The sequence below is a fragment of the Echiichthys vipera genome (genome assembly GCF_963691815.1).
Source record: "Echiichthys vipera genome assembly, contig: SCAFFOLD_59, whole genome shotgun sequence".
Lineage (NCBI taxonomy): Eukaryota > Metazoa > Chordata > Actinopteri > Perciformes > Trachinidae > Echiichthys > Echiichthys vipera.
In genome coordinates, this window is record NW_028154877.1 from 85,001 (window position 1) to 92,500 (window position 7,500).

Consider the following 7,500-nt stretch of genomic DNA (forward strand, 5'->3'; position numbering starts at 1 on the left):
TGTACGGAAAACAACAGGCACCGACCTTTCAAAGTAAAGCTCTGTGTACGGAAAACAACAGACACGACCTTTCAAAGTAAAGCTCTGTGTATGGAAAACAACAGGCACCGACCTTTCAAAGTAAAGCTCTGTGTACGGAAAACAACAGGCACCGACCTTTCAAAGTAAAGCTCTGTGTACGGAAAACAACAGACACGACCTTTCAAAGTAAAGCTCTGTGTACAGAAAACAACAGGCACCGACCTTTCAAAGTAAAGCTCTGTGTACAGAAAACAACAGGCACCGACCTTTCAAAATAAAGCTCTGTGTACGGAAAACAACAGACACAACCTTTCAAAGTAAAGCTCTGTGTACGGAAAACAACAGACACGACCTTTCAAAGTAAAGCTCTGTGTACGGAAAACAACAGACACGACCTTTCAAAGTAAAGCTCTGTGTACGGAATACAACAGGCACCGACCTTTCAAAGTAAAGCTCTGTGTACGGAAAACAACAGGCACCGACCTTTCAAAGTAAAGCTCTGTGTACGGAAAACAACAGACACCGACCTTTCAAAGTAAAGCTCTATGTACGGAATACAACAGGCACCGACCTTTCAAAGTAAAGCTCTGTGTACGGAAAACAACAGACACGACCTTTCAAAGTAAAGCTCTGTGTATGGAAAACAAAAGGCACCGACCTTTCAAAGTAAAGCTCTGTGTACGGAAAACAACAGACACGACCTTTCAAAGTAAAGCTCTAAAGCTCTGTGTACGGAAAACAACAGACACGACCTTTCAAAGTAAAGCTCTGTGTACGGAAAACAACAGACACGACCTTACAAAGTAAAGCTCTGTGTACGGAAAAACAACAGACACGACCTTTCAAAATAAAGCTCTGTGCATGGAAAACAACAGACACGACCTTTCAAAATAAAGCTCTGTGTATGGAAAACAACAGGCACCGACCTTTCAAAGTATAGCTCTGTGTACGGAAAACAACAGACACCGACCTTTCAAAGTAAAGCTCTGTGTACGGAAAACAACAGGCACCGACCTTTCAAAGTAAAGCTCTGTGTACGGAAAACAACAGACACGACCTTTCAAAGTAAAGCTCTGTGTACGGAAAACAACAGACACGACCTTTCAAAGTAAAGCTCTGTGTACGGAAAACAGAAGGCACCGACCTTTCAAAGTAAAGCTCTGTGTACGGAAAACAACAGGCACCGACCTTTCAAAGTAAAGCTCTGTGTACGGAAAACAACAGGCACCGACCTTTCAAAGTAAAGCTCTGTGTACGGAAAACAACAGGCACCGACCTTTCAAAGTAAAGCTCTGTGTACGGAAAACAACAGGCACCGACCTTTCAAAATAAAGCTCTGTGTACGGAAAACAACAGGCACCGACCTTTCAAAGTAAAGCTCTGTGTACGGAAAACAACAGGCACCGATCTTTCAAAGTAAAGCTCTGTGTACGGAAAACCACAGGCACCGACCTTTCAAAATAAAGCTCTGTGTACGGAAAAAAACAGACACAACCTTTCAAAGTAAAGCTCTGTGTACGGAAAACAACAGGCACCGACCTTTCAAAGTAAAGCTCTGTGTACAGAAAACAACAGGCACCGACCTTTCAAAGTAAAGCTCTGTGTACGGAAAACAACAGGCACCGACCTTTCAAAGTAAAGCTCTGTGAAAACAACCATTCAGTCTATGATAAAAATAACAAAGAGGTGTTATTTTGAAAGTGCTTCACAGGAAGTAGTTGGTTGGAACATGTTTTGGGGTTGGAACATGTTTTGGGGTTAGAACATGTTTTGGGGGTGGAACATGTTTTGGGGGTGGAACATGTTTTGGGGGTGGAACATGTTTTGGGGGTGGAACATGTTTTGGGGTTGGAACATGTTTTGGGGTTAGAACATGTTTTGGGGGTGGAACATGTTTTGGGGTTAGAACATGTTTTGGGGGTGGAACATGTTTTGGGGGTGGAACATGTTTTGGGGGTGGAACATGTTTTGGGGTTGGAACATGTTTTGGGGTTGGAACATGTTTTGGGGTTGGAACATGTTTTGGGGGTGGAACATGTTTTGGGGTTAGAACATGTTTTGGGGTTAGAACATGTTTTGGGGGTGGAACATGTTTTGGGGTTGGAACATGTTTTGGGGGTGGAACATGTTTTGGGGGTGGAACATGTTTTGGGGGTGGAACATGTTTTGGGGTTGGAACATGTTTTGGGGTTGGAACATGTTTTGGGGTTAGAACATGTTTTGGGGTTAGAACATGTTTTGGGGTTGGAACATGTTTTGGGGGTGGAACATGTTTTGGGGTTGGAACATGTTTTGGGGTTAGAACATGTTTTGGGGGTGGAACATGTTTTGGGGGTGGAACATGTTTTGGGGGTGGAACATGTTTTGGGGGTGGAACATGTTTTGGGGGTGGAACATGTTTTGGGGTTAGAACATGTTTTGGGGGTGGAACATGTTTTGGGGGTGGAACATGTTTTGGGGTTAGAACATGTTTTGGGGGTGGAACATGTTTTGGGGGTGGAACATGTTTTGGGGGTGGAACATGTTTTGGGGTTGGAACATGTTTTGGGGGTGGAACATGTTTTGGGGGTGGAACATGTTTTGGGGTTGGAACATGTTTTGGGGTTAGAACATGTTTTGGGGGTGGAACATGTTTTGGGGTTAGAACATGTTTTGGGGGTGGAACATGTTTTGGGGTGGAACATGTTTTGGGGTTAGAACATGTTTTGGGGGTGGAACATGTTTTGGGGTTGGAACATGTTTTGGGGTTAGAACATGTTTTGGGGTTGGAACTTGTTTTGGGGTTAGAACATGTTTTGGGGTTAGAACATGTTTTGGGGTTAGAACATGTTTTGGGGTTGGAACATGTTTTGGGGTTGGAACATGTTTTGGGGTTAGAACATGTTTTGGGGGTGGAACATGTTTTGGGGGTGGAACATGTTTTGGGGTTAGAACATGTTTTGGGGGTGGAACATGTTTTGGGGTTAGAACATGTTTTGGGGGTGGAACATGTTTTGGGGTTGGAACATGTTTTGGGGGTGGAACATGTTTTGGGGTTGGAACATGTTTTGGGGTTAGAACATGTTTTGGGGTTAGAACATGTTTTGGGGTTGGAACATGTTTTGGGGTTAGAACATGTTTTGGGGTTGGAACATGTTTTGGGGTTGGAACATGTTTTGGGGTTAGAACATGTTTTGGGGGTGGAACATGTTTTGGGGTTGGAACATGTTTTGGGGGTGGAACATGTTTTGGGGGTGGAACATGTTTTGGGGTTGGAACATGTTTTGGGGGTGGAACATGTTTTGGGGGTGGAACATGTTTTGGGGTTGGAACATGTTTTGGGGGTGGAACATGTTTTGGGGGTGGAACATGTTTTGGGGTTAGAACATGTTTTGGGGTTAGAACATGTTTTGGGGGTGGAACATGTTTTGGGGTTAGAACATGTTTTGGGGTTGGAACATGTTTTGGGGTTGGAACATGTTTTGGGGGTGGAACATGTTTTGGGGTTGGAACATGTTTTGGGGGTGGAACATGTTTTGGGGGTGGAACATGTTTTGGGGTTAGAACATGTTTTGGGGTTGGAACATGTTTTGGGGTTGGAACATGTTTTGGGGTTAGAACATGTTTTGGGGTTGGAACATGTTTTGGGGTGGAACATGTTTTGGGGTTGGAACATGTTTTGGGGTTGGAACATGTTTTGGGGGTGGAACATGTTTTGGGGTTAGAACATGTTTTGGGGTTAGAACATGTTTTGGGGGTGGAACATGTTTTGGGGTTGGAACATGTTTTGGGGTTGGAACATGTTTTGGGGGTGGAACATGTTTTGGGGGTGGAACATGTTTTGGGGGTGGAACATGTTTTGGGGTTGGAACATGTTTTGGGGGTGGAACATGTTTTGGGGTTGGAACATGTTTTGGGGTTAGAACATGTTTTGGGGTTAGAACATGTTTTGGGGTTGGAACATGTTTTGGGGTTGGAACATGTTTTGGGGGTGGAACATGTTTTGGGGTTAGAACATGTTTTGGGGTTAGAACATGTTTTGGGGTTGGAACATGTTTTGGGGTTAGAACATGTTTTGGGGTTAGAACATGTTTTGGGGTTGGAACATGTTTTGGGGTTAGAACATGTTTTGGGGGTGGAACATGTTTTGGGGTTGGAACATGTTTTGGGGGTGGAACATGTTTTGGGGTTAGAACATGTTTTGGGGGTGGAACATGTTTTGGGGTTGGAACATGTTTTGGGGTTAGAACATGTTTTGGGGTTGGAACATGTTTTGGGGTTAGAACATGTTTTGGGGGTGGAACATGTTTTGGGGTTGGAACATGTTTTGGGGGTGGAACATGTTTTGGGGTTGGAACATGTTTTGGGGTTGGAACATGTTTTGGGGTTGGAACATGTTTTGGGGTTAGAACATGTTTTGGGGGTGGAACATGTTTTGGGGTTGGAACATGTTTTGGGGGTGGAACATGTTTTGGGGTTAGAACATGTTTTGGGGTTAGAACATGTTTTGGGGTTGGAACATGTTTTGGGGTGGAACATGTTTTGGGGTTAGAACATGTTTTGGGGTGGAACATGTTTTGGGGTTAGAACATGTTTTGGGGTTAGAACATGTTTTGGGGTTGGAACATGTTTTGGGGTTAGAACATGTTTTGGGGTTGGAACATGTTTTGGGGGTGGAACATGTTTTGGGGTTGGAACATGTTTTGGGGTTAGAACATGTTTTGGGGTTGGAACATGTTTTGGGGTTAGAACATGTTTTGGGGTTGGAACATGTTTTGGGGTTGGAACATGTTTTGGGGGTGGAACATGTTTTGGGTGTGGAACATGTTTTGGGGTTGGAACATGTTTTGGGGGTGGAACATGTTTTGGGGTTGGAACATGTTTTGGGGTTAGAACATGTTTTGGGGTTGGAACATGTTTTGGGGTTAGAACATGTTTTGGGGTTGGAACATGTTTTGGGGTTGGAACATGTTTTGGGGGTGGAACATGTTTTGGGGTTGGAACATGTTTTGGGGTTAGAACATGTTTTGGGGTTGGAACATGTTTTGGGGTTAGAACATGTTTTGGGGTTGGAACATGTTTTGGGGGTGGAACATGTTTTGGGGTTGGAACATGTTTTGGGGTTAGAACATGTTTTGGGGTTGGAACATGTTTTGGGGTTGGAACATGTTTTGGGGGTGGAACATGTTTTGGGGTTGGAACATGTTTTGGGGTTAGAACATGTTTTGGGGTTAGAACATGTTTTGGGGGTTAGAACATGTTTTGGGGTTAGAACATGTTTTGGGGTTGGAACATGTTTTGGGGTTTGAACATGTTTTGGGGTTAGAACATGTTTTGGGGTTAGAACATGTTTGGGGGTTAGAACATGTTTTGGGGTTAGAACATGTTTTGGGGTTGGAACATGTTTTGGGGTTTGAACATGTTTTGGGGTTGGAACATGTTTTGGGGTTAGAACATGTTTTGGGGGTGGAACATGTTTTGGGGGTGGAACATGTTTTGGGGTTGGAACATGTTTTGGGGTTGGAACATGTTTTGGGGTTTGAACATGTTTTGGGGGTTAGAACATGTTTTGGGGTTAGAACATGTTTTGGGGGTTAGAACATGTTTTGGGGTTGGAACATGTTTTGGGGGTGGAACATGTTTTGGGGTTAGAACATGTTTTGGGGTTGGAACATGTTTTGGGGTTAGAACATGTTTTGGGGTTGGAACATGTTTTGGGGGTTAGAACATGTTTTGGGGTTGGAACATGTTTTGGGGGTTAGAACATGTTTTGGGGTTAGAACATGTTTTGGGGGTTAGAACATGTTTTGGGGTTGGAACATGTTTTGGGGGTGGAACATGTTTTGGGGTTAGAACATGTTTTGGGGTTGGAACATGTTTTGGGGTTAGAACATGTTTTGGGGTTGGAACATGTTTTGGGGTTGGAACATGTTTTGGGGTTGGAACATGTTTTGGGGTTAGAACATGTTTTGGGGTTGGAACATGTTTTGGGGGTTAGAACATGTTTTGGGGGTGGAACATGTTTTGGGGTTAGAACATGTTTTGGGGTTGGAACATGTTTTGGGGTTGGTTCATGTTTTGGGGTTAGAACATGTTTTGGGGTTAGAACATGTTTTGGGGGTGGAACATGTTTTGGGGTTGGAACATGTTTTGGGGTTAGAACATGTTTTGGGGTTAGAACATGTTTTGGGGTTTGAACATGTTTTGGGGTTGGAACATGTTTTGGGGTTGGAACATGTTTTGGGGTTAGAACATGTTTTGGGGTTAGAACATGTTTTGGGGTTTGAACATGTTTTGGGGTTGGAACATGTTTTGGGGGTGGAACATGTTTTGGGGTTGGAACATGTTTTGGGGTTAGAACATGTTTTGGGGGTGGAACATGTTTTGGGGGTGGAACATGTTTTGGGGTTGGAACATGTTTTGGGGTTGGAACATGTTTTGGGGTTAGAACATGTTTTGGGGTTAGAACATGTTTTGGGGTTAGAACATGTTTTGGGTGTTAGAACATGTTTTGGGGTTAGAACATGTTTTGGGGTTAGAACATGTTTTGGGGTTGGAACATGTTTTGGGGTTAGAACATGTTTTGGGGTTGGAACATGTTTTGGGGTGGAACATGTTTTGGGGTTAGAACATGTTTTGGGGTTGGAACATGTTTTGGGGTTAGAACATGTTTTGGGGGTGGAACATGTTTTGGGGTTGGAACATGTTTTGGGGTTGGAACATGTTTTGGGGGTGGAACATGTTTTGGGGTTAGAACATGTTTTGGGGTTGGAACATGTTTTGGGGTTGGAACATGTTTTGGGGTTAGAACATGTTTTGGGGTTGGAACATGTTTTGGGGTTGGAACATGTTTTGGGGTTGGAACATGTTTTGGGGTTAGAACATGTTTTGGGGTTAGAACATGTTTTGGGGTTAGAACATGTTTTGGGGTTAGAACATGTTTTGGGGTTAGAACATGTTTTGGGGTTAGAACATGTTTTGGGGTTAGAACATGTTTTGGGGTTAGAACATGTTTTGGGGTTAGAACATGTTTTGGGGGTGGAACATGTTTTGGGGTTGGAACATGTTTTGGGGTTGGAACATGTTTTGGGGGTGGAACATGTTTTGGGGTTAGAACATGTTTTGGGGTTAGAACATGTTTTGGGGTTGGAACATGTTTTGGGGTTGGAACATGTTTTGGGGTTAGAACATGTTTTGGGGTTGGAACATGTTTTGGGGGTGGAACATGTTTTGGGGTTAGAACATGTTTTGGGGTTAGAACATGTTTTGGGGTTGGAACATGTTTTGGGGTTAGAACATGTTTTGGGGTTGGAACATGTTTTGGGGTTAGAACATGTTTTGGGGTTGGAACATGTTTTGGGGGTGGAACATGTTTTGGGGGTGGAACATGTTTTGGGGTTGGAACATGTTTTGGGGTTGGAACATGTTTTGGGGTTGGAACATGTTTTGGGGTTAGAACATGTTTTGGGGTTAGAACATGTTTTGGGGTTAGAACATGTT